General features: G+C 37.7%; 1 protein-coding gene across 15 annotated transcripts in view; it reads right to left on the reverse strand.

The window, feature by feature from the left end:
- Positions 1-26398, reverse strand: part of LOC115934578 (ubiquitin carboxyl-terminal hydrolase 6-like) — a 104943-nt gene that overhangs the window by 69880 nt on the left and 8665 nt on the right. For 4 of the 15 annotated variants that reach the window (XR_010133836.1, XR_010133835.1, XR_010133833.1 and 1 more), the window contains exons 2-5: positions 16517-16771; positions 11929-12131; positions 9591-9708; positions 1008-1482 (exon numbers count right to left, since the gene is read on the reverse strand). The exons of 9 other annotated variants lie outside the window; for them this stretch is intronic. The gene's annotated coding sequence lies outside the window, so the exon portion shown is untranslated. The remainder of the gene's footprint in view (positions 1-1007; positions 1483-9590; positions 9709-11928; positions 12132-16516; positions 16772-26398) is intronic. 2 more of the 15 variants (XR_008679500.2, XR_010133837.1) reach the window with 1 other exon arrangement.

The following is a 26398-nucleotide window of genomic DNA, read 5'->3' on the forward strand; positions in this document are numbered from 1 at the left end:
TGCGTGCTACAACATGGATGAACCTTGACTACATTGTGAAATGTAGCCATTTACAAAAGGCAGATACTGTATAACGTTATTTATATGTAGTATCTTGCATGGGCAAACTCCTAGAAACAGAAAGTGGAATGTATGATACTAGAGGGTTACTAGGGGGTGGGGCAGGGGAAATTGGGAGTTGTTTAATGGGTACACAGTTTCATTTTTGCAAGATGAAAGAGTTGTGAAAATTGGATTTACAACAATATGAATATACTAAATACTGAACTGTATACTTAAAAATGTTTAAGAGGGTAAAAATTGTATGTTCATTTGTGATAAAATTAAATCTTTAACAATAAAATAGAAACAAATGAATCAATACATCTGTCTATACATTAATTCATTGTGGGGCTCCTGAAATATAAATTATTTGTTATTCTTATGAGACCCAAAACCAGGTAAAATGGATTATGTATACATATAATTATAAATGTATATACATATCACTGTAAGTTTTGTATATACGTATCATTGTACGTTTTGCACTAACGTCGCAACAGTCAACGTGTGAGTCAGGCTTAGAGTCTTTGTATGATTCTAGATCTTCTGTGCTCCATATCAGTGCTTTTGTTGTGGACCTTTTCTTTTGTGATTTCGTCACTGTTGTTATTGGTTCTGTGTTTGGATTTTTTTTTTTGAAAAAGCGAAAATAACTCTTTATTAAGGTAATGATTATTCATGGTTAATATATTTGATAATTTCAAAGAACTGGAAAACTTCTCTTTTTAAAACAGAAAAAAATCCATTTCCAGGTACAAATATTTCCTATTCACTCCGTGACAGCAACTCAGTGAAACTTTAATCAAAGGATGATGGCTTTGCCTAGCACACATCTTCTGAAAACTATTTAAACTAAGCATAAATGTTTTCATTTGCAACACTTTGTAATTTGGATCATATCTCTGATATAGCAGAAACTTTTAATGCCTTCCCCAAACCGATTGCCCATTTACTTGGAAATTTACCTTTTTTTCTGTTGAAGCCTCTGTACTCTTCCTGTGGTGATGTAAATCATAACTCCATGCTGGATCACAGAGTGTGGGGCGCTCAGTCCTATAAATGCCATCACAATCAATCCCTGTGCTCAGAGATGGGAACATAAACTCATCCGGACCAGGAGGTGCATGAAGATTATGGGAAAGAAGATTCTGTTGATGTTTTGGTTTTTCTTCCTTGCATCTTTGAAATGATTTATTGTTCACTTTTGCACACACTCATTGTGAGGACAGGGCAGGTCCAGCCTGGGGCCTGCTCCCTGCTGCGGCATTTCCAAGCCCCCAGAGTGGAGGGAGGGGAGGACATGGGCACGTCTTTCCATCTGTTGATGTTTTGAGAGAGCTTCAGGAACTGACGTTTTTTCCTTTTCATTGTATGTAGACTAGAAAGCAAATACCTAATGTCTTCTGGGGAGCACTTTGATAACTTTGCAAGGGAAACTATCTGAAAACAAGAAACCAAATGTGACTTAATAGAAACGAACCAGGTATTATGATTTTATTAACACACTGAAATACACTAGTCCTGAAACCTATACTTTGAGTTTTGTCAGTAAGTCATATCCCTCTATTGGTTGGCAAATTTAAGATGGATTTTCTTTTACTTGCAACTTAAATTAGCACAATTACTATATTGATAAATCCTGACCTATATGATGTGTGTAGAACATCTTCAAAATTAAGGAAGCCCATTCTTATGATGGGGACAAGGTCAAAGTGACCCAACCTGTAACCAAAAGAAATTGATCTTCCTTAACTCCAATGTGCAGAGTACATCAGAAATGTGTTATCAAAATAGTCTTCAATATCTAATGCAAAATACCTTAGTACAAAAATACATTTTTATTCAGATATTATTCAGCTTTGTTTATATTTGTATAAAGATTACTTTTCAAACCAAAAAGTTATATAATTGTTGACACTGAATAAAATATTTTAAATTCTTAACAGTTCTGAATATCTATTATTTTTATATGTCAACTCTAAACAATAGTACTAGCATAAAACTGTCAAAATTTAAGGATGAGTTTATTATTAAAATATTAAGTAAAAGTCTTATATTTTATGAGAACTGATATTTTCTCTTTCACATATAATGTGGTTACATAATTTATTATTCTTCTAATAGCTCAAAAAGCAAACCAATAATCACATTTTCATGGACCTTAGTCATTTTCATTTGTGTGATTCAGAGACCTAGGAATACAGTTATCAGATACAATTTCCAGATATAAATAAAGATATACATAAAGATAAAAAGTCACACAAGACATGATACTGTAAGGAAAAATCAAGAGAAATAATTCACAAAAGAAATATTCTCAAAAAGTGTTCACATTTCAGATCTTGAGGCTTAGATGATTAAGCAAATATGATTTTGTTCTAAGAAATAAAAGCCACATGGACACAGGGAGGGGAACATTACACACCAGGGCTTGTCAGGTGGCTGGGGGGCAAGGGGAGGGAGAGCATTAGGACAAATACCTAATGCATGCAGGGCTTAAAACCTAGATGATGGGTTGACAGGTGCATCAAGCCACTATGGCACATGTACACCTATGTAACAAATCTGCACGTTCAGCACAGGTATCCCAGAACTTAAAAGTTTTAAAATTTAAAGAAAGAAAAAAGAAATAAAAGCCAAGATAGTAAAATTTGATCAGGAAACTGGTTACTTAAAAAATAGAAAAAAATAACATAAAAACTTGAAAATGAATAGAATACAATTTTTACAACTGAAAACTTTAAAACTGAAATTGTTCCTTTTTCAATTATTGAATGGGAGTGATTTCAGATCTTATTTAAATGAAGGAAAAAATTAACAGACCTGAAGAAAGGTCCTAAGAAAATATACAGAAAGCAGCCTAAAAATGAAAACACAGAAGAGAAGGTAGAAACTTTGGGAATACATTGAGATAGCCTAACATGCATTTAATTGGTGTCACTGGGGGAGGTGAGAAAGTGACACAGAAGTAATATTTGAAGAAAAATAGTTCAGAAATGTTTGATTTTCCAGAATCAATAAAATATCAAACAAAGATCTGATAAGGTCAACACATCTCAAGCGGGATAAATAAAATAAAATATCCACTCTGAAAAATCATAATCTTCCTAGAGAAAACCAAGATGCTATGCAACAGCTGCCTGGCCTAGGAAACCAAAGCCACACCCTTCCTTTGCACGTTGGGGACGGAGAGTCCTGATGTCCTCCCGGGGCCTCTGGGGAGGGTGCAGCCCTGATGACTACTGAGTCATCTTCATGGACATTTTCTTTTCTTGAATGATACAGCATTCAAGAAAATGTTTGCAGCCTAACAGCTTTACTGTCCTGTCCTGTAGTATCCAAGAAGTTTGACAGTCTTCCTTTATGCCATCCCACTTTTTAATTCCTCTTTAGTTCAAACTAGCTCTATCTCTGTGGATATAATCCATCTCCATTCTTGGCTTTTCCTGAGATGGCTGATTAAATCCATGAGTCACACCCATGATCTCCATCATATGGCTGTTCTGCCACACCTTTTGTTTTCTGTTCAGAACTTGTTTCTTTTCTTTTCTTTATTTTCCTTTCTTTTCTCATTTGCTTTCTTTTCTCTTTTCCATTCTTTTCTTTTCGAGACGGAGTTTCACTCTTGTTGCCCAGGCTGGAGTGCAATGGCTCAATCTTGGCTCACCACAACCTCCGCCTCCCAGGTTCAAGCGATTCTCCTGCCTCAGCCTCCCGAGTAGCTGGGATTACAGGCATGCACCACCAGCCCGGCTAATTTTGTATATTTAGTAGAGAGATGGGGTTTCTCCATGTTGGTCAGGCTTGTCTTGAACTCCCAACATCAGGTGATCCGCCCGCCTCAGCTTCCCAAAGTGCTGGGATTATGTGCGTGAGCTACTGCACCCAGCTGAACATGTGTCTTATGTTTTGCAATATAGGTAGGCTGAGGATTTTCCAGATGTTCAAGCTGTGGTTCTTTTTTTTTTGAGACAGAGTCTTGCTCCATCACCCAGGCTGGAGTGTAGTGGTGCCATCTCGGCTCACTGCAGCCTCCTCCTCCCAGATGCAAGTGATTCTCATGCCTCAGCCTCCCCAGTAGCTGGGACTACATGTGCATGACATCACGCCTAGCTATTTTTTTGTATTTTTACAAAAATAGTAGAGGTAGGTTTTCACTCAGCTGGTCTCGAACTCCTTACCTCAAGTGATCTGCCCTCCTCAGCCTCCCAAAGTGCTGGCATTACAGGAGTGAACCACTGCACCTAGCCTGTGATTCCTTTCTGTTTAAGTATTATTTTAATGTATCTCTTTTGCATTTTACTACAAGTGGTAAAAAGAAACCACGTCACTCATTCATCACTTTGCTTAGAAATCTCCTCAGCAAAATGTACAATTTCATCACTTCCAAGTTCTACCTTTCACAAAATATTAGAACATGATACATCCAAGTTATTTGCCACTTTATAACGATCACTTTTCCTCCTGTTACTAATAAGCTGCATCTCATTTCCATATGAGACCTCACCAGAATAGCCTTCAGCTTTCATAATTTTGCCAACATTCTATTCATGATGATATAGGCATTTTCAAAGCCAGTAGATATATGCTTTTGAAAAACAGCTCACCTCTTTTCTTTCTGAAGCAGCACCATAACTGAATTGGAGGGGGATACAATCCAGTCCATAACAGTTGGTCACTATGATTCCATGATTCCCAGACTCCTTAACAAAAAACGTTTTGAAGAAGTCTTTCTCAATCAACAATAACTAATCCAGTGCCTGCTATGTATGAGACATTACATTAGGTCTTAGGAATGCAAAGAGACAACATCCCTATCCACAACAACTCCAAATACAGTGAAATCACAGTCTATCCTGAAATAATGCAAATGAATGCTGTGCTATTCTATCTTCCCAATTATGAGTGAACTTCAAACATTTAGAAGGCAATAAAGCTGTTGAAGTGAATAACATCAAATTAGAGAACATAGCCAATCATCTGTTGGTGAGCCAGCAAATACTGCATTTGCTTTAGTGCTCAATAGTTTTTCTAATACATTATATTTTACAGCAATTTTAGATTCATAGCAAAATTGGGCAGAAAGTAGAGTCCCCATAGACCTTCTGCCCCAACATAGACACAACACTTCCCACTATCGACATTTCACACCAGAGTGGTACACTACCACCAGAGTGGTTCATACAATCTATGAACCTACATGGACACATCGTCACCAACCAAAGCCCACAGGTTACATTAGGATTCACTCTTGGTGTTGTACATTTTATGGGTTTGGAGAAATGTAAAATGACATGTATTCACCATTATAGTATCTTAAAGAATAGCTCCATTGTCCTAAAAATCCTCTGTGTTCTGCCTATTCATCCCCCCAACCCCACCCCTAAACTCCTGGCAACCACTGTACTGTCTCTATAATTTTGCCTTTTCTGGAATGTCATATAGTTGAAATCATACACTACGTAGCTCTTGAGATTGGCTTTTTTTCACTTAGTAATATGCATTTAAGTCTCCTCCATATCTTTTCATGGCTTGATGGCTCATTCATTTTTAGCACTGGATAATATTCCATTGTCTGTATATAACATAGTTTATTTCTCTATGGACCTACTGAAGGACATCTTGGCAGCTTCCATGTTTTGACAATTATGAATAAGGCTGTTCTAAATATCTAAGTGTGGTTTTTGTGTGCATAAATTTTCAACTCACTGGGGTAGATATCATGGAGTGTGAATGCTGGATTTTATGATTTTGTTCCACCAGCAATGAATGTGATTTTCTGCCATTCAACACCATAGCCAGAATTTGGTATTATCAGTGTCACCTGTAGGTCTGATGCTTTTGTGTACTTCTTATGGCACGACATGGGCATAACAAGAAGCCAGCATGGGGGCAGCAGCCTCTAAAACTTTTCCCAACACCACTGGAGCCTGAAAAAAAAACCGCCCCCAGCTTTCACATCCAAACATGATTTATTATGTCAGGACACACAACCTTATGTCCTTGAAAGGAAAAGTTCATTACATTTACTTTCAAAGAGAATGAAAGAGTTGGGAAAAGAGAGGTGGGTTATCATTGGTTGTGTTTCACATTTGATGATCTTTTTCAGGAAGAACTCTGTTCACTGAAGGTGCATCTCACATGGTATTAGAAGCAACTATGGCAAAAGCAGGATGTATAAAGAAGAGCTCTATCTTGGCAATGCGGGCTCTTTTTTGGTTCCATACGAACTTTAAAGTAGTTTTCTCCAATTCTGTGGTAGTTTCTCCAAGTCATTGGTAGTTTGATGGGGATGGCATTGAATCTATAAATTACCTTGGGCAGTATGGCGATTTTCATGATATTGATTCTCCCTATCCATGAGCATGGAATGTCCTTCCATTTGTTTGTGTCCTCTTTTATTCTGAGCAGTGGTTTGTAGTTCTCCTTGAAGAGGTCCTTCACATTCCTTGTAAGTTGGATTCCTAGGTATTTTATTCTCTTTGAAGCAATTTTGAATGGGAGTTCATTCATGATTTTGCTCTCTGTTTGTCTGTTATTGGTGTATAAGAATGCTTGTGATTTTTGCACATCGATTTTGTATCCTGAGACTTTGCTGAAGTTGCTTATCAGCTTAAGGAGATTTTGGGCTGAGACGATGGGGTTTTCTAAATATACAATCATGTCATCTGCAAACAGGGACAATTTGACTTCCTCCTTTCCTAGTTGAATACCCTTTATTTCTTTCTCCTGCCTGAATGCCCAGGCCAGAACTTCCAACACTATGCTAAATAGGAGTGGTGAGAGAGGGCATCCCTGTCTTGTGCCAGTTTTCAAAGGGAATGCTTCCAGTTTTTGCTCATTTAGTATGATACTGGCTGTAATCCTAAGCCAAAAGAACAAACCTAGAGGCATCACGCTACCTGACTTCAAACTATTCTACAAGGCTACAATAACCAAAACAGCATGGTACTGGTACCAAAACAGAGATGTAGCCCAATGGAACAGAACAGAGCCCTCAGAAATAATACCACACATCTACAACTATCTGATCTTTGACAAACCTGACAAAAACAAGAAATGGGGAAAGGATTCCCTATTTAATAAATGGCGCTAGGAAAACTGGCTAGCCATATGTAGAAAGCTGAAACTGGATCCTTTCCTTACACATTAGACAAAAATTAATTCAAGATGGATTAAAGACTTAAATGTTATACCTAAAACCATAAAAACCCTAGAAGAAAACCTGGTCAATACCATTCAGGACATAGGCATGGGCAAAGACTTCATGTCTAAAACACCAAAAGCAATGGCAACAGAAGCCAAAATTGACAAATGGGATCTAATTAAACTAAAAAGCTTCTGCACAGCAAAAGAAACTATGATCAGAGTGAACAGGCAACCTACACAATGGGAGAACATTTTTGCAATCTACTCATCTGACAAAGGGCTAATATTCAGATCTACAAAGAACTCAATCAAATTTACAAGAAAAAAACAACCCCATCAAAAAGTGGGTGAAGGATATGAACAGACACTTCTCAAAAGGAGACATTTATGCAGCCAGCCAACAGACACATGAAAAAATGCTCATCATCACTGGCCATCAGAGAAATGCAAATCAAAACCACAATGAGATACCATCTCACACCATTTAGAATGGCGATCATCAAAAAGTCAGGAAACAACATGTGCTGGAGAGGATATGGAGAAATAGGAACACTTTTACACTGTTGGTGGGACTGTAAACTAGTTTAACCATTGTGGAAGACAGTGTGGCGATTCCTCAAGGATCTAGAACTAGAAATACCATTTGACCCAGCCATCCCATTACTGGGTATATACCCAAAGGATTATCAATCATGCTGCTATAAAGACACATGCACACGTATGTTTATTGCGGCACTACTCACAATAGCAAAGACTAGGAACCAACCTAAATGTCCATCAATGATTGATAGACTGGATTAAGAAAATGTGGCACCTATACACCATGGAATACTATGCAGCCATAAAAAAGGATGAGTTCCTGTCCTTTGTAGGGACATGGATGAAGCTGGAAACCATCATTCTCAGCAAACTATCGCAAGGACAAAAAAACCAAACACCGCATGTTCTCACTCATTAGGTGGGAATTGAACAATGAGAACGCATGGACACAGGAAGGGGAATATCACACACTGGGGCCTGTCATGGGGTGGGGGGAGGGGGGAGGGATAGCATTAGGAAATATACCTAATGTAAATGACGAGTTAATGGGTGCAGCACACCAACATGGCACATGTATGCATATCTAACAAACCTGCACATTGTGCACATGTACCCTAGAACTTAAAGTATAATAATAATAATAGAAAAAGAAGAGCTCTATCAAACCCTCTCCAGCCTATGTACTGCAAGTAACAGTATTTCTTTAAACAATGTAGTATCTGGAACAAAGACTCTACTAGATGTGATACATGGGTAGCAGAAATAAACCAGGTCTGTTCCATGTAAACCAGGACTTTTCCTTTCTTTTTTTTTTTTTTTTTTGAGACAGAGTCTCGCACTGTCACCCAGGCTGGAGTGCAGTGGTGCAATCTCGGCTCACTGCAACCTCCGCTTCCCGGGTTCAAGCAGTTCTCCCACCTCAGCCTCCTAAGTAGCTGGGAGTAGTAGGTGCATGCCACCACACCCAGCTAATCTTTGTATTTTTAGTAGAGACGGGGTTTCACCATGTTGGCCAGGGTGGTCTCAATTTCCTGACCTCCTGATCTTCCCGCCTCGGCCTCCCAAAGTGGTGGGATTATAGGTGTGAGCCACCACAGCCAGCCAGACCAGGGCTTTTCATTGTAAATCAGGACATGCAATTGGACATACTATTCTCTCATTAATACGTAGTGTGGTGTGTATGCAACTACAAGAGGAAGCTGGTTGGAAAAGGCCACTAGAAGAGGTGACATTTCAACACACGGATAGATATTTACAGTCAGAGGGCAAAGAAAGCACAGCAGATCTAATCTAGGAATTAAAGTCTGCCCAAGCAAAAGAAAGGTCATTTGAGACAGAAGCATTAAGGGGGTGAGTGATAGGCAGTGAGGCAAGCAAAGATTAGATTATACGCAAATCGGGCTGAGCCCCTGTTTTAGTAAGAAACAAAAAATTGGGACATGGCCACATCCATTTAGGCAGGCATGCTATAACCTGCAACACATAGAACATTTACTCTGCAGCTCTTTAGACAAAAAGTTGGCCAACCTATGACATACAGCGTAAGACAAACCTGCAAAACAATGAACTCTTATAATCAGAATAAAATGAAAGTGAAACCGGACATCTTCATAAAATGGCATACTGTACTTCTAAAATGTATTTCCTAAATGATACAACAGGATATTAATACCTTAAGGAAGATAATTTAATGGGTATGTCTAGCAATATAACTATGGTGTCTGTCAAACTAGATGATAAATACAAGTAAAACATTCCACTGTATTCATTTAGTGAGAATTCAGATTCTTACCTGTGGAAATTTTAGTTTATGATGGTTGCTGAGTGAATGAGTGAAAACTATTTAATGTGCTTCCTACCTGATAGTCAAGAAACAGGCAACACTGGGCATGGTGGTGCACACCGGTAATACCAGCTACTCGGGAGGCTTAAGCCCAGAAGTTTGAGACAAGTCTGGGCAGCGTTGAAATACCTCATCTTTTAAAGAAAAAACAAAAACTTAAAAGACATTAGTAACATAAACAACGTATTGACATTTTTTAAAGTATAGTATTTCTTAAATGTTTTTCTTGCTATATTTCTATTTATATAAAATGCATGCATATGAAATAATAATAGGCGGTAGGTATAATTTTAATACATATACTTAAAATCTTGCCACTATTAACATAAAAATACTTGTGAAATGGCCAGGCACGGTGGCTCGGGCCTGTTATCCCAGCACTCTGGGAGTCTAAGGCATGTGGATCACCTGAGGTCAGAAGTTTGAGACCAGCCTGGCCAACATGGAGAAACCCCATCTCTACTAAAAATACAAAAATTAGCCGGATGTGGTGGCACACACCTGTAATCCCAGCTACTCAGGAGGCTGAGGTAGGAGAATCCCTTGAACCCAGGAGGCAGAGGTTGAAGTGAGTTGAGATCAGGCCACTTCACTCCACCCTAGGAGACAGAGAAAGACTCCATCTCAAAAACAAAACAAAACAAAACAAAACTTGTGAAATAAAATTAAAATATATATTGAATCAATTTATTTTTGAATTTTAATTATTTCAGAATAAACACTTTTCATAGAGGATAATTAATGAGTACACTTGAAACTATTGAAATTTAACATTGTGGCCGGGCACGGTGGCTCCAGCCTGGGTAACAAGAGTGAAATCCTGTCTCAAAAAAAAAAAAAAAAAAAAACGAAGAAATTTAACATTGTTGGCTGGGTGAGGTGGCTCACGCCTGTAATCCCAGCACTTTGGGAGGCCGAGGAGGGCGGATCACAAGGTCAGGAGTTTGAGATCAGCCTGGCCAACGTAGTGAAACCCCGTCTCTACTAAAAATACAAAAATTAGCTGGGCATGGTGGCGTGTGCCTGTAATCCCGGCTACTCGGGAGGCTGAGGCAGGAGAATCGTTTGAACCTGGGAGGCAGAGGTTGCAGTAAGCCGAGATCATGCCATTGCACTCCAGTTCTGGGCCACAGAGCAAGACTGTCTCAGAAAAAAAAAAAAAAAAACAAGAAGAAGAAGAAATTTGACTTTGTTTTGCTTAACTGTCTTGATCAGATAATGTAACATAGAAATTCTGTATAAATTACTTTATACTTCAAAACAACATTCTTCCTGTAATAATTTTAACCAATTTAGTAACAATGTTTTTCCATTCAATTGAAAATAATGCAAAACAAAGGAGAACAGAAACCTGGCCAAGTTTCAATCGACGCAGATAGGCATGTTTATTCAAAATGAAATATTTTTCTTTGTGCAGATTATGTTTCAATGCATCAATATGTAAGATAGTCATTTTGCTTTCTGCCAATCCTATGCTTACTATTTCTCAGCTTCATTTATAACTACTGCAAAACAAATTCACCTTTAAAATACATTATGGATATAAGCCTGATTATTCTCATCGTGCCAGAGATTCTAAAACTGGTAGTAACAATTTTGAAGATCATCACTGGTGGAAACAAATATCTGCTCTTTTTTCCTAAGAGTCACAATTTTTTTTTTTTTTTTTTTTTTTTGAGACGGAGTCTTGCTCTGTCGCCCAGGCTGGAGTGTAGTGGCACAATCTCGGCTCACTGCAAGCTCCACCTCCTGGGTTCACGCCATTCTCCTGCCCCAGCCTCCCGAGTTGCTGGGACTACAGATGCCTGCCACCACGCCCGGCTAATTTTTTGTATTTTAGTAGAGACGGGGTTTCACCGTGTTAGCCAGGATGGTCTCGATCTCCTGACCTCGTGATCCGTCCGCCTCGGCCTCCCAAAGTGCTGGGATTACAGGCGTGAGCCACCGCGCCCGGCCAAGAAAAAGAAATTTTTGAGTTAGTAAGTTGTATGTTTTCTTTATAGTCACATTATAATGAATTAGACTTGTTATGAAATTGGAACTTCTATTTAATTTTTAAAATAAATGACTTATGTTTAGTAAATGAATATCAATCACAATTGACCCTTAACAATGTGGAATTTAGGGATGCTTGATTCCCTCTGCAGTCAAACATCTGTGTATAACTTTTGACTCCCCCAAGAACGTAACTACTAATAGCTAACTGTTGACCAGCAGCCTTATTGATAACATAAACAGTCAATTAAGATATGTTTGGTATGGTATGTGTATTAATATGCTGTATTCTTTTACAATAAAGGAAGCTACGGAAATAAACTGTTAAGAAAATCATAAGGCAGAAAAAATACGCTTACTGTTCATTAAATGCAAGTGGATCATTATATAACTCTTCATCATAGTCTTCAAGTTGAGCAGGCTAAGGAGAAGGAGGAAGAGGAAGATTGGTCTTCGCCGTCTCAGGTGGTAGAGGTGGGAGAAAAGCTGCTCATAAGTAGACCCCTGCAGTTCAAATCCATGTTGTTCAAAGGCTAACTATATTACATAGTGATTTGTGTCACTAAAAAAAAGAAATTAGTTTCAAAACTGGAAACTCAGCAATACCTTTCTGGCACCATAAACAAATGGCAATAAGAACTGTGAAATGGCCAGGTGTGCTGCCCACACCTGTAGTCCCAGCAAGTTGGGAGGCCTAGGTGGGAGGATCGCTTGTGTCCAGAACTTCCAGACCAGCCTGGGTGACATAGTGAGACCACATCTCTACAAAAACAAATAAAAAATTGGCTGGGTGTTTTGGTGCACACCTGTAATCCCAGCTACTTGGGAGACTGAGATGGGAGGATCGCTTGAGCCTGGGAGTCAAGGCTGTAGTGAGCTGTGATCATGATCACAACCTGGATGACAGAGTGAGACCCTGTCTCAGAAAAAAACAAAAACAAAAACACAAACAAAACCCTGCCAAACATACCCAATGTGCACTAATACTAATGGGAAATTATTTTTTAAAGATACCTTCTGAGTGCAGAAGTCAGAAAAGCAATTCCTTGTTGAGAAGAACAGGTCATGTTACATACTTATAAACCAACAAGGTGTCACTATTATTGACTTTCCCCCAATTTGAAATCGAATGAAGTATATTTACTTCATTAGAACAAGATGTGTTTTTCTATCTGCTGGTTAATTGCTATGTTAACAGTAATTTTGTTAGAACAAGACATGCTGTTACCATTAGCCAAAAGATTATCATAATAAATATTCAAATAGCCCAACTCTAGCCTCAACAAATTATAATGAAAGTATAAAAATGTTTCACAATAACAAAAAATGCTTCTGTGCTTCCAAGATGTGATGCCTAATGCATTGGACAATCTGAACTGTAAGAGGACACTTTAATTTAGTACATATTAATCAAAGAACTTCTCTAAGTTAGGTTTTGCACGTTATGGGAGACAAACATGAAACAGACAGTTTTGGTCTTTGAGGTGCTCATAATAGAATAGAGCTTTCTCTATTTAATTTCTGTTTTTTTCAACAGAATTTTCAAGGAAATCATTTATTCATTTGTCCACTTAACAAGTAATTATCAAATGTCTTTTAGTACTAAGCATTTTTTTCCTAATGTTACAGAATACAGACATTTAAAAATACTGTTGGGGCCAGCACAGTGGTGCATGCCTGTAATCTCACCACTTTGGGAGGCTGAGATGGGAGGATCACTTGAGCCCAGAAGTTCGAGACCAGCCCGGGCAACATGACAAGACCTCATCTCTACTAAATTTTTTAAAAAACAATAAAACATTAGCTGGGCATGGTGCCAGGTGCCTGTACTTCCAGCTACTTGGGAGGCTGAGGTGGGAGGATTGCTTGAGCCTGGGTGTTTGAGGCTACAGTGAGCTATGATCATGCCACTGCACTCGTGTCTGGGTAACAGTGTGAGACCCTGTCTCAAAAAAGAAAAAAAACCAACAAAACCCAGGAGCTTGTTATTATCATTGTCACTTTAATTATTTGATGAATTATTTATTCAGTGCCTACTACTGTGTTAGATGCCCTCTGGAACCGTATAGTGTTCATTTATTATGTTAAATATGTGCCAGGCACTTTATGTGGTGAGGAATGAAAGCTGTAAAAAAAGTGGGTAAGATTTAAAGTAACCATGCAGAGTGAGTAAAACTTTTCTAGGTAAAGAGGCAGAAGGATGATGCGGGCAGAAGATTGTGTGTTTGGCAGGAGCAACAAGTGTGAAAGTAAGATGCTTGAGTGAAATTTGCAGGGTTTATGAGCAGTTCAGTTTTGCTAGTGCAAAACATATGAGATGCGAATGTTGGGAATGAAGTGAATACCTAAGGCAAACTTATGACAGACTTTGTTTTTCGAGACAAAGTCTCACTCTGTCACCCAAGCTGGAGTGCAGTGGCATTCTCTTGGCTCACTGCAACCTCCACCTCCTGGGTTCAAGTGATTCTCATGCCTCAGCCTCCCAAGTAGCTGGGATTATAGGCGTGAGCCACCATTCCCAGCTAATTTTTGTATTTTTAGTAGACACAGGGTTTCAGCATGTTTGACAGGTTGGTCTCGAACTCCTGACCTGAAGTGATCCACACGCCTCAGCCTCCCAAGTGCTGGGATTACAGGTGTGAGCCACCAGTCCCTGCCCAAACTTTTTAACACTATAGAAATGAGTAGATCTCAGGCTAGGTGCGGTGGGTCATGCCTGTAATCCCAGCACTTTGGGAGGCCAAGGCGGGTGGATCGTGAGGTCAGGAGATTAAGACCATCCTGGCCAACATGGTGACACCCATCTCTACTAAAAATAAAAAAACTAAAAAAATAAAAAATAATTAGCCATGCATAGTGGCATATGCCTGTAGTCCCAGCTACTCAAGAGGTTGAGGCAGGAGAATCCCTTGAACCTGGGAGGCGGAGGCTGCAGTGAGCCGAGATTGCACCACTGCACTCCAGCCTGCGTGACAGAGCAAGACTCTGTCTCAAAAAAAAAAAAAAAGGAAAAAAAGAAACAAGTAGATCTTTTCCTGTAGGCCATGGGAAATTTACCAGGTGGAATGCTTTGGGCTGAAAATATTAGATGACCTAATTAACAGTGGCTAAAACAGTAGGGACCAGAGTTGTTTTGACCGTTCAGTGATATCACAGTGTTTTGTTCATGTCAGTTTTCATGGCTAATTAGCAACGGCTCCAAACATCATGGTCTCACCGACAATATCTGAAGGCTGAAAGGGTGGCTTTTCTTTACATGTTTCTTTTAGTTAGGGAGAAGACTCGGAAGCGTGCACTTGACTTCCTGTAACATTTCATTGGCTGGGTCCTACCACATGCTAATTCCTAAACCAGGCAATGGGAAAGCAAATGTAATTACTGTGATGAGCTTAGAATAATCATTTCTTTTGGAGTTGGGAGGGCTATTGGCATGATAAATATTCAAATAGACATGTGTTCCTCCAGCAAGACAGAGCAGGGAATCACTATTGGGTAGGGAGACAGCAATGTTTACTGTAGGGATTCATTGGAGTGGGGAGTCACATGATTAGATTTGAGTATTAGGGCATTCTGGTTATGGTATAAAGCAGGGATTGGCAAAGCTTTTGCTGTACAGGGCTTTTTCATGTGGTCTGTCATTCCTACTCAACCCTGCCATTGAAGTATGAAAACAGTCATAGATAAGAGGTAAGCAAATACGCATGACTGAGCTCCAGTAAAACTTTACTTACAAAACTATAAGGCTGATTGGATTTGCTCCACAGTCTATAGTTTGCTGACCCCTCATATGGAGGGTAGCTGGAAGATAACCACATAAAGAGACAGGGAAAGAAAGGAAACATTTGCAGTTATCAGAGCGATAGTTTCCTTGTGCTGTCCTCAGACTAGTATCAGTCTGTTGTGAGGTTTTCACCCAACCATGGTGAAATCAGTAAGGTTAAGGAGCTCAGTTATTCCTTTAAAAATGTTGGTCTTTTTCTTGGCATGATGCCTTTTTCATTTATTTTACTTGCTTTTTTTTTAAGAAATAATATTAATAGTTGTTTTTTCCCTATAAAAGCCACTACTTAAAAGCCCATGTTTAACTAGAAAATATAAACATAAAATAAACGTGTCACAGTGGAAATATAAAGCAGATGCAGAAAAGAGGTACAGTTAATATGATTTAGTGATTGTTGAATGTAAAAAGATAGGGGATAGGGAGAAATCTCAGATGATTCTCAGGTTTCTGGCTTGTGCCCTAGCATTTAACCTGGACATGAGGGAGTAGGCAGTTTTCAGGTGTATAGAGGAGAGCAGCAGGTCAGCAGTCACGACTAACAGTTTTCTCTGCATTGCTGAGTTTACTGAAATGTCCATGTGGGATATTTTCAGTAGGTAATTGGATAAAATTTTTATGGTTGGAGATGGAACTCGGAGGTTGGAGTTGCAGACTTGGAATGATGGAGGCAAAGTTGTAGATCTGAGTGAGCTTGTCCATGATGGGAAAGGTATAGAATGAGCAGAGGGCCAGTGACAGAACCCTGGGAATATCAGCATTTCCCAGAGGAATTAGGAAAGAAGCCTGAGCCGTGGCTAAAGAAAAAGGAGAGGAATCAAAGTGATGTTGCAAAAATTTACAAAGGTGAGAATTTCAAGGAGGGAGTATCAATTCTAACCAGTAAGATTACTAAAAAGTAAAGTGAGTTAACCTTTTAAAAGCCTTCAGTGGCACTGTCTTCTAAAGAACAATCATAGAGTTGTGGGGTTCGCTGTTTATGTGATCAGTACTTCTGATGTTCAAATGTGGAAGAATACACCTACCAAGATCCTACCTAACTTTTGTAACTGCAGCAGCTCCCTGTACAGGATCAGGGAAAATGGTCAAGACTGGTGAGTTAATGTACCACCATTTTCCTAGAATTGTCTAAACCTAAGGTCATTTGTAAGGAAAAGTGTCTTTCTTACCTGCTTTTTTGTGGAAATGCTTGTTTTGTACTCAAGTCCTTGATAAGCTCTTCTGAATGCATTCCCAAACAAACATCTGACAGCAACAACTGGAAGCCACCACCAAATGCACGTATATATCCTTCCTCTGACATGGAATCATAATACAGCCATGTTGTGACACAATTTCAGGTTTTGATTAGAAATAGTTTACAGGCCAGTTTAGACAAACCGACATTGTAAAAATATTTTATTGCAGGAAACTAATGTAATGTCCTGGAGAAAAATATAAAGTGAAATGCTGAATATAGTAGTTCTCAGTACTTGGGGAATACTGGTCACATCAGTACAAAAATCAGTGCCTGACTCTTTTTATTAGTGCAGTTCCCTTTTCATTTTACCCCCTTGTCGTATTTCTGCTCTTACTGCTTCCTTTTGCATTTCATCCCTAAAGAAAATACTATTAGAACACATTTCAAATGCACTTCTTTATATCTGCACCACAATGATACAATGATGATGGTCTGCCAAGATTTTAAGTGTCTTCTGGGTTGTCAAATACAAATTGTTTTATCTGACATAGTTTAAATGTGAAGTGCTTTTCTGGTATTATATTTCTTCAGAAATTGGTAATCTGTGATTTAACTAGAATATATGGTCAATTGGATTACCACAGTTTTAACCATCTATATATAAGATAGACTCTTCTCCCTGCCAGATAAGTTAAAACTCCTATTGATCCTTACTGATCAGTTCCACTATTTGCAGGGGGTTTTTTTGGACTTTTTTTTGAACAGGTGTGATTATAGCACACTGCAGCTTTAGTTCCTAGCCTCAAGCAATCGTTCTGCCTCAGCCTCCTGAGTAGGTGGAACAACAGATGTGTGCTACTGCACCTGGCCTGCTGCACAATTATTATAAAAATGAATTAAACTCTACCAAGTGGGAGAAAACTGACTGTGATCTTTTAGTTTTTTGTTCCAGAAACTTTTATGCTGTAGAACATATTGTCAATCATCAAGATTTTCTATTTTTTAATTGGGTTAAAATAGGATTAGTTGATTTTTAAAATTACTTTCTGACATCATTGTTTCATGCATTTTTAATGCTGTTAGTCCAGTGGATATAGAAGTACAGGAATCTCCAAGGCAAACATCAAAAACTAAATAATAAGCAGATTAGGGAAAGGTATTCTGTGAAATAACCTTCTGATTGTAGTCACATATAACACATCAACTTAAACAATAAAAAAAATTGTATAATGCAGTTGTATCAGGGGTTCCCAAGACCATCCTAGGTTTGGTAATTCACTGAGAAGGACTCACAGGACTCAGCAGACAGTCATACTCGGGGCTTTGATTTATTATATTTAATACAGTGAAAAGACACAAAGTAAAATTCGAGAAGGGAAAAGGTGCATGTGTCAAAGTCTGGAGGAAGCCAGGCACAAGCTACAGGAGTCATCTCCTGTGTAGTTAGCAGGATGCGCTTAATTCCCCCAGCCTCAAATTTTGACGACACATGTGCAATGTTGTCTACCTTACCAGAGTTTCATTAGAGGCTCAGCACCCATGTTTTCGATGGAGGCTAGTCACATAGGCCACCTCTCCTCTCCCTCACATGTAACAAAACTCTAGACTCCCAGGAGGAGATTAACTGTTCATAGTAAACCACATTTGCACAAACAATTTAGGCACAGTGAGACATTCGCTTCTTCTAAGTTAGGGAATGGTGGGAACCCTCTCAAATTCAAGGTACCAAACACCAGCCAAGGACTAGCCTTGCAAGCAAGCCTAAGGATGGATGTCTTGTGCCTGCTATATGAAATCTTTGCTGCCCAGCAGCTATGCCCCTGAGTAAATTTTTGATGTTATCTTAAAATTTTATGTAATATAATAGCAAATATTATGATAGACCATAACAGGGTACTTGTTTCAGTTGCATCATTCATGTTAAGCAGCAAGGCTGCTTACAGTTTTGACATTTGGTGAATACTTAACAGGTATTTATGCATAAGTTACCATGGCAATATTAAGTAATTATAATCTGTCCTTCTTACCTGATTAACTTTTCAGTAAAACTGTGGGATAAAAAAGGCATAATAATTTCTGATCTAAAATTAGAATAAAAATTGTCTCTCATTTTATTTACATGGATGGACCATTTTTGATTGATATTGTATTAAATCCCTGTTTATAATTATGAAATAAGATTAGATATTCAATTATTTTTATCAATTTTTTGCCTAAATATGCAATTAAAATTAATTGCTTTATGTGTTTTTACATGCTTCAATTTGGGAGATAGTACTCATATTCTGTTACCTTGATCTTTAGTGATTTGCAGTTTTCAAGGTGACTCTGTCTTTTTATAGTTTAGGGTAATAGCAAGTTCAGTGAATAATTTTTTAAAATTAATAACATTATTTTCCGAGCAGTCTTAGATTCATAGCAAAATTGAGAAGGTACAGAGACTTTTCATATTCCCCATGACCCCTGACATATGAATAGCCTCCCTCATCATCAGTACCCCCCATCAGAGTTCATCAGAGTTACAGTTAAGGAATCTACCTTGACAGACACATCACTCCCAAGGTCCACAGTTTACGTTAGGGTTCACTCTTGGTGTTGTATATTCCATGATGCTGGACAAATGTGTAATGGCATGTATATACCCTTGTAGTATCATAGACAAAATAGTTTCACTGCCCTAAATATCCTCTGTCCTCTGCCATTTTGTTTCTTCCTCTCCACTGGCTTCTGGCAACCATTGTTCTTTTTGGCGTCTCCACAGTTTTGCTTTTTCCAGACTAGTCATATAGTTGGAATAAAACAGTGGATATCTTTTTGAATATTTAAACAACAAATTTCCATAGTAATTGGATTCTGTCATTTTAGATGTTCTTTGTCCTTGCCTTTGTTTTCCTCGTGTTTTCTTCATCAGAACAGGATCTGATGACATATGACTTGACGTGCTGAGAAAGTGCGATTTCTGTAGACATTTGCCATGTAACGGGGAGGGTGGGGAAAAATGGCATCATGCAGTATTCCCCAGCACTAACTGGACCATCGTGCTCTAGGAGATGGGTCCAGATAGACTCTGGCGATGGGACAGGATAATCTCAAGAGCTGGACTTTATAAAACTGGAATCACAAAGTCTTGTGTACTTACCTTGCACTTAAAAAGAAGATCAGGCAGTGAATATTACAGGTGAATAAATATGTTCCTCACTGGTTCTCTTCTTTATAGGTATGAGCTTGAAAACAGTCTATATTATTGTAACATGGCTCGTCTGTAACTAGATGCTCTGTCATAAGAAATACCAGTGTTTTGCTTTACAAGAAGTGAAAAATAATTTTGTTTTCACCGGACTTAACAAGTGTTGGCACATTCTGGCAGCTTGATTGAGTTGATAGTTCTGTTCATATATATTTTTCATATCAGGTAGTTTTTCATATATATTTTTCATACTCCCTGGCAACCTGCCACCACCGTGGCAGTGTTTCTTCTTAAGCTTCTCTATGAATGAATGGTGTGGCTCAGAATGAATAAGTTCTTTAAGGGAGTGATCTTTCCAGTGGTTCTTTCCATGGGAGGTAAAATGGGAGGTGAATTTGAGTCTTGTTTGTGCTAGGGAAAATAGCTAGAACTCAGTAAACATTGCCAGAATCTGCCCTAGAAGAGGATTAGTGACAGTGAGTACATTGATCTCCCTTGAGCTCTTCTCCACTGGCAGCTCAAAAGTCTTTGCAAAGATCCTTGTCCCTGGTCTCTTCCCTATGTTTTGCCGTATAACACAGCACAGCACCCATAGACCTACACAACAAAACATACAGTTTTCCCTCTTTATCCATGGGGATATATTCCAAGACCCCCAGTGAATGCCTGGAACTGTGGATAGTACTGAACCCTAGATATGCAGTGTCAGGATAGAACGAAGAGGATAAGAGTAAAAGGGGGAATAAAGAATGTGGAAGGCAGAGAGTATAGGGAGTAAATGAAGGGAAAAGCAGCAGGTGGATATGATGGAGGGTGGTAAAATGAGATAATACTTCAAAAGAAGAGTGGGTATTAGGAAGGTGGAAATAATATAAGGTCAACAAGGAGCACAAAACTTATAAGACAAACTTTACTTGCCAACATGTGAGTTGTGCTTTAATTATTTCATCATAGTGATGATTTAAAGCCAGTCAGATATTCTGGTTAGCAGATCATGTGTGTGTGTATTGTGGGGTATCTTTGATTATCAAAAATGAGGAAAGCAATTAATCACTCCTTAATAACTGTATGGTGGACACAGTCTTTTAAAACACTGATTCTGAAACTTTTTGGCCTGGGGCTCCTTTTATATGATTAAGTATTATTGCCTAGAAGTAACTAACACCCTGAATTAAGCATTTATCATGTCCATTCCCTTATAAAACATTTTATTACATATGTGTATGGTCATAAATAATAAGTAGAATTTGTTTTCATGTCCTAAAAGTGTATATAAATTGTTGTACACTACATATTTTGCAACTTTTGTCTGGACACGCTACATTTTTGAGGTCAGTCCTTATTGACACAGGAAGCTCTGGTTTTCTATCAAATGACTGGATCTCAGTTAAACTGTCTTCATAATGATAAATAAATAAATAAAATAAATAAAAATGATTGCAGATTCCAAAGAGCTTTTGTTTAAGTCAGTTGTATCTATTGAGATTTACTATATTTTATTATACTTTAAGTTCTAGGATACATGTGCACAATGTGCAGGTTTGTTACATATGTATACATGTGCCATGTTGGTGTGCTGCACCCATTAACTCGTCATTTACATTAGGTATATCTCCTAATGCTATCCTCCCCCCTGCCCCCACCCCATGACAGGCCCCAGTGTGTGACGTTTCCCTTTCCTGTGTTCAAGTGTTCTCGTTCAATTCCCACCTATGAGTGAGAACATGCGGTGTTTGATTTTTTGTCCCTGCCATAGTTTGCTGAGAATGATGGTTTCCAGCTTCATCCATGTCCCCACAAAGGACATGAACTTATCCTTTTTATGGCTGCATAGTATTCCATGGTGTATATGTGACACATTTTCTTAATCCAGTCTATCATTGATGGACATTTGGGTTGGTTCCAAGTCTTTGCTATTGTGAATAGTGCCGCAATAAACATACGTGTGCATGTGTCTTTATAGTAGCATGATTTATAATCCTTTGGGTGTATACCCAGTAATGGGATTGCTGGGTCAAACGGTATTTCTAGTTCTAGATCCTTGAGGAATCGCCACACTTTCTTCCACCATGGTTGACCCAGTTTACAGTCCCACCAACGGCGTTAAAAGTGTTCCTATTTCTCCACATCCTCTCCAGCACCTGTTGTTTCCTGACTTTCACAAAATTAGAAGACTTAATTTTTAAAAGAAATTCAAAATTTTTTATATTTTAATCTTATCCGCAGCTTGGATATGAAAACTTATTTTTTATATTTATACACTCTAGTTTTGAGTTACCTTTGTACCATAATCTATTATGGACAAAAAATAAAAATACTTATAGAACACAAAATTTGAGAAAGAATGAAACATAATCCTTACCCCCTTCACCCTTTCTGAAAAAGATTATAATAGCAATAATGATTATAAAAATGCGTATGTAGCAAAAGAACTATTTTCAAATCCTGATTCTATTGCTGATAATAAGGATATGGCATCTCTTTGAAAAGAAGATAACTGTGGCATTTTAAAAATATAGCTACGAATACTTTGAATGTCCTCACATCAAAGGGTAGACATCATGCTTCTTGCCCCTGAAGTCAGACAGGCTGTGATTGCTTAAACCAACTCAGCATTAAAGTAATTCTATGTGACTTCTGAGGCAAGATTATTAAAGGCAATACAATGACCCGTTAACTGAAACACTCAGGCAAGCTACCTATATGATTCCATGCTGTGAGGAACCTCAAGTTACGTGAAGAAGCAATATTCAGACACTCTGGTTAAGAGATTATTTTGAGCCCAGCCTTTAAGTCATACCAATGCAGGAGCCAAACATGTAAAGGAGCTTTCAGAAGATTTCATTGTCCAACGTTTAATTCATTCCTAGACATCTAGGACTTCTCAGAGGCCCCAAATACTGTAGACCACAGAAATGTCACCCCACTTTGCATTTTCAACTCCCTGACCCCAGAATATATGAGGATGACAAAATGGTTATTGCATCATGCCACTGAATTTGAGTAGTTTGTTTTGCAGAAATAAGTAGCAGAAGCAATCACAAATAGAAATGTTTTCCTTTCTCCAGTTTGGCATACCATCACAAAAAGGAAAGAACAGAAAATGTGGCATAGCACAAACCTGAGTCTTCCATTTGATAGCTGTAAATTTTGGCAATCGGTATTTAAATCTTGGATGATATTCTCATATTCTGGGCATTTATGAAAGGTTAAATTAGCATAATTAAAGTATCAGACAACTGTGACTTCAACAAAAAATGCATAGTTATTTTATCCCTCCCCTTATTAAATAAATTTTAATAGGTCTTTTTATAGGTGAAACATCATTGCCAGAAAAGAATTTCAAACTACATAAATGAGAAAAAATAATGTTTGGCTTTTTTGAAATTAAGGAAAATTTAATAATGAAGAGGTATTGGTAATGCAGTCTATAGACATAAACATTTCATTCATTTTAATAAATACATGACTGTCTCACAGAAAGAATGTTACAAACTTTGAGATACACAGGTAAATAAAAGAGTTGAATTTCCAGTCCTCATGGAATTTACAATCTAGCAGGTAAATGGGAACCACAAACAATTTTTAGCCCGATGAGTTTTTAATACAGCGAAGACCACAATACTATGGGAACATAGAGCAGCAAAATTTGCCCTTGCCTCCTCGAAAATAAACCATTAAACTAATTCAAAATAATAGTAGCTAGTAAATATTAGAGAAGTATGCCTTGAAGAAGCAGCAATAGGCATAAAAGCTGTGAGAAGAAAGAATGCAGAACGTCTTAGCGAAATCGAGAGACAACTAGTGTGTTTGGGTCACAGACACCAGTAACGGCACGTGACTGGAGAGAGAAGTCAGGGCTATACGAAAAGGACCTTTAGTAGATTACCAAATTTCTCTTAAAGGCAATAGTATATTATTCAAAGGGGTTAAGCAAATGATTTCAGGTTATCTGTTTTAAAATGTCAGCTAAAGAATGCACAATCTATATGACTTTCCAGAGTAAAACTCTTAGGGATTTTCATACTTTTTTTTCCCTTTTGATGCTCATGACATACCCTCACATTCAGAAAAGGTTTGGGCATTATTCTATAATTATACAATGGACATAATACTTGATTTATGATTTGTACTGTCATACCCTGATTTAGGAATCAGAAATATAAAGCCTTTTTATCACATACATGATTCAACTGGCAAAACCATTTAAATTTATGACTATGTTGTTTCATGATTTTTAAAAAAAAAATCCTACAAAATGAGTTTACACTCTAAACTGTATCCCAAGTATAGCAGGAAATTTCATAAAAATATATTAAAGAGGATTGGTTAAGTTGTGAAAAACTAGTATGTAGCTTTATATAATTATTAAACTGAAGAACAAAATATTAAATTATATTATGATAAACCTCTCATATTATTTTTTGTCATAGTATCAAATGTCTATATGTACTTGCTTCACATTTAACTATTGACACTTGTAGTTTGAAAGCCTCTTAGTCTTTCATGCTGTCTAATGGATGTTTGCTTAATAGGCCTTGATACTATTGTAGGCTTGAATTTATACAAATCTTACCTCCAGAACACACAATATAATCACTAGCTATCCTATACAGAGGGTCCAGATATTCTACCTATGTCTTTCTGGTATCATTCATGTAACTTTTTTCTACTACTAGTACACTCTCCTCATGAGAAAACAAATAAAAAACCAAAAAAAGTCAATTTCCTCTTCACTCTCTTACTTCTGCTCCCTGTCTCGTGAATTCAATTTGCTGGTTCTTTGCTCATCGAAATGTTGCTTGGATCCAGAATGTGACTTTGCTTTCTGTGGTGCTGGCTCTTCTGCTAGCTTCTTTCCTTTTATCCTTTCATTGAAAATTATTCTAACATATTTTATTTTCAGCATATTTTCTACCAACATTCATCAGAATTAGTAAGGAATCTCTGATTAAAGTTAACCATTATGGCTATGTAAGTTAAATGAAAGCATATTCAACATGTATAAATATTGGCATACAGCATAGGATCCAAGGACATAGTCTTTCTTACAAGATAATTGAAACACTTAACTTTGATATGTGAGAGCTTGTTTTGAAAATGAAACTCTACACCCACACACAAACGTAACGTTTACCAGAAAATTTTCAAGTTACTTTTTTCAAAGGAATGTCACCTACTATGATCACAAAAGTTGGATGTCAGGAGTAATTAATTATCTCATACTTTTAGCCACAATGCTTAGACAGTAGGAATTAAAGTTTTAAATTGGGACATAAATCTGGAAAAAAAGTTAAATTGGCTCTGTGGGATCTTATGTATAACTAAGAATGCTTATATTTTTCATCAAACTATTCTTTTAAAGGTTTGCTTTATAGCCAATTAATTTTGCTGTATTCCGAGTCATGTATTTAGTAATGAGAAACATGTTTTCTATGTTGTTTTAGAAGAGATGGAAAAGCACTTCATAATTTTATCAGAAAAAATATGTATCAAAGTAATTTTTCACTGTTACAAATTCGAGTGTCAACATCTCTATATAAAGTCTATTCAACACACGCATAAATAATGGAATTAATAATATAAAATATAAATGTGCAAGTTGACAAATTGTTGAAAGTTATTTGCTAGAACATGAAGTCAAATAATAACAGTTGGGGAATACCAAAATATCATGTGCTTTTTTATCTGTCTAGGGAGATTGACTACTTAATCCACTTCTTTTTAAAGCTTCATGAGCACTCAAATATATTGTTAACTTTCTGAATGAAAAGATAATATTCATACAACTAATGTGAGGGTTTCATGTTGATCTTCCTATTGTCTTTTAACAACAGAACAACCTTTCAAACATAACAATATAAAACAAAAATTATTTGAGTATCTGGCAGACTTCTCTTGGAGAAAGAAATATACTGAGACCCAATTTGCTGTAGAGAGTGAGATTCCAAAGCATATTTTAGAAGAAAGAAGAGAAATTAAAGAAAACCTTAATTTCCTTGCATAAGAAATAAATGTAGAAGTTCCACCTCTAGAATGGCAATGTGAAGAGCTCCATGGATCTTTTATAAAATTGTTGAAAATTACAAAACAACCATCACCTATGTCACTTGAAAAGTCATAATGGTACATAGAAAATGATGAACTATTTATTCAACAAAATCTACTGAAACTCACTAAGAACAGTGAGTTTTTTTGCATTTGATCCACAACCCATTCTTACCTCTTTTTCTCACAGCCTATCTTGATATAAACTCTACTCAAGGCAATGTAGCCAAGAACACAGAACTTTTACTAGACCCCGCTGGGGGCTATAGTATCTTTCTGGAAGTAACAGTACATCCGAACTTTTTATTTCAACCCCCACCTGCTGCCACTACCTGTTCTTGAGATTAAGCTTTTGTGGAATGTGGCCAAGAAGTAGGATGTCACTTCTTCCTACCAGCTCTAATTCATGGAATGGGGACTGTTTGGGTGCAACACACTGAGAACACTGAGCCCTGATTGCCTTCTTTCTGGTTTGTCTGTAAGGCAAAGTTCTCATCCGGGAGTGGCAAGCTGAGATTACCAACGGCTACTTCCCATCCCAGTGACCCAGTCTCAATGTAGGGCTGTCACTCCGAGAGGAGAATGCTGCTCTCTTTGCTGCAATCACCAGAGCCAAAGCTCAGAAGTTTTGCCCAA

This window comes from Gorilla gorilla, chromosome 4 (assembly GCF_029281585.2).
Source record: "Gorilla gorilla gorilla isolate KB3781 chromosome 4, NHGRI_mGorGor1-v2.1_pri, whole genome shotgun sequence".
Classification (NCBI taxonomy): domain Eukaryota; kingdom Metazoa; phylum Chordata; class Mammalia; order Primates; family Hominidae; genus Gorilla; species Gorilla gorilla.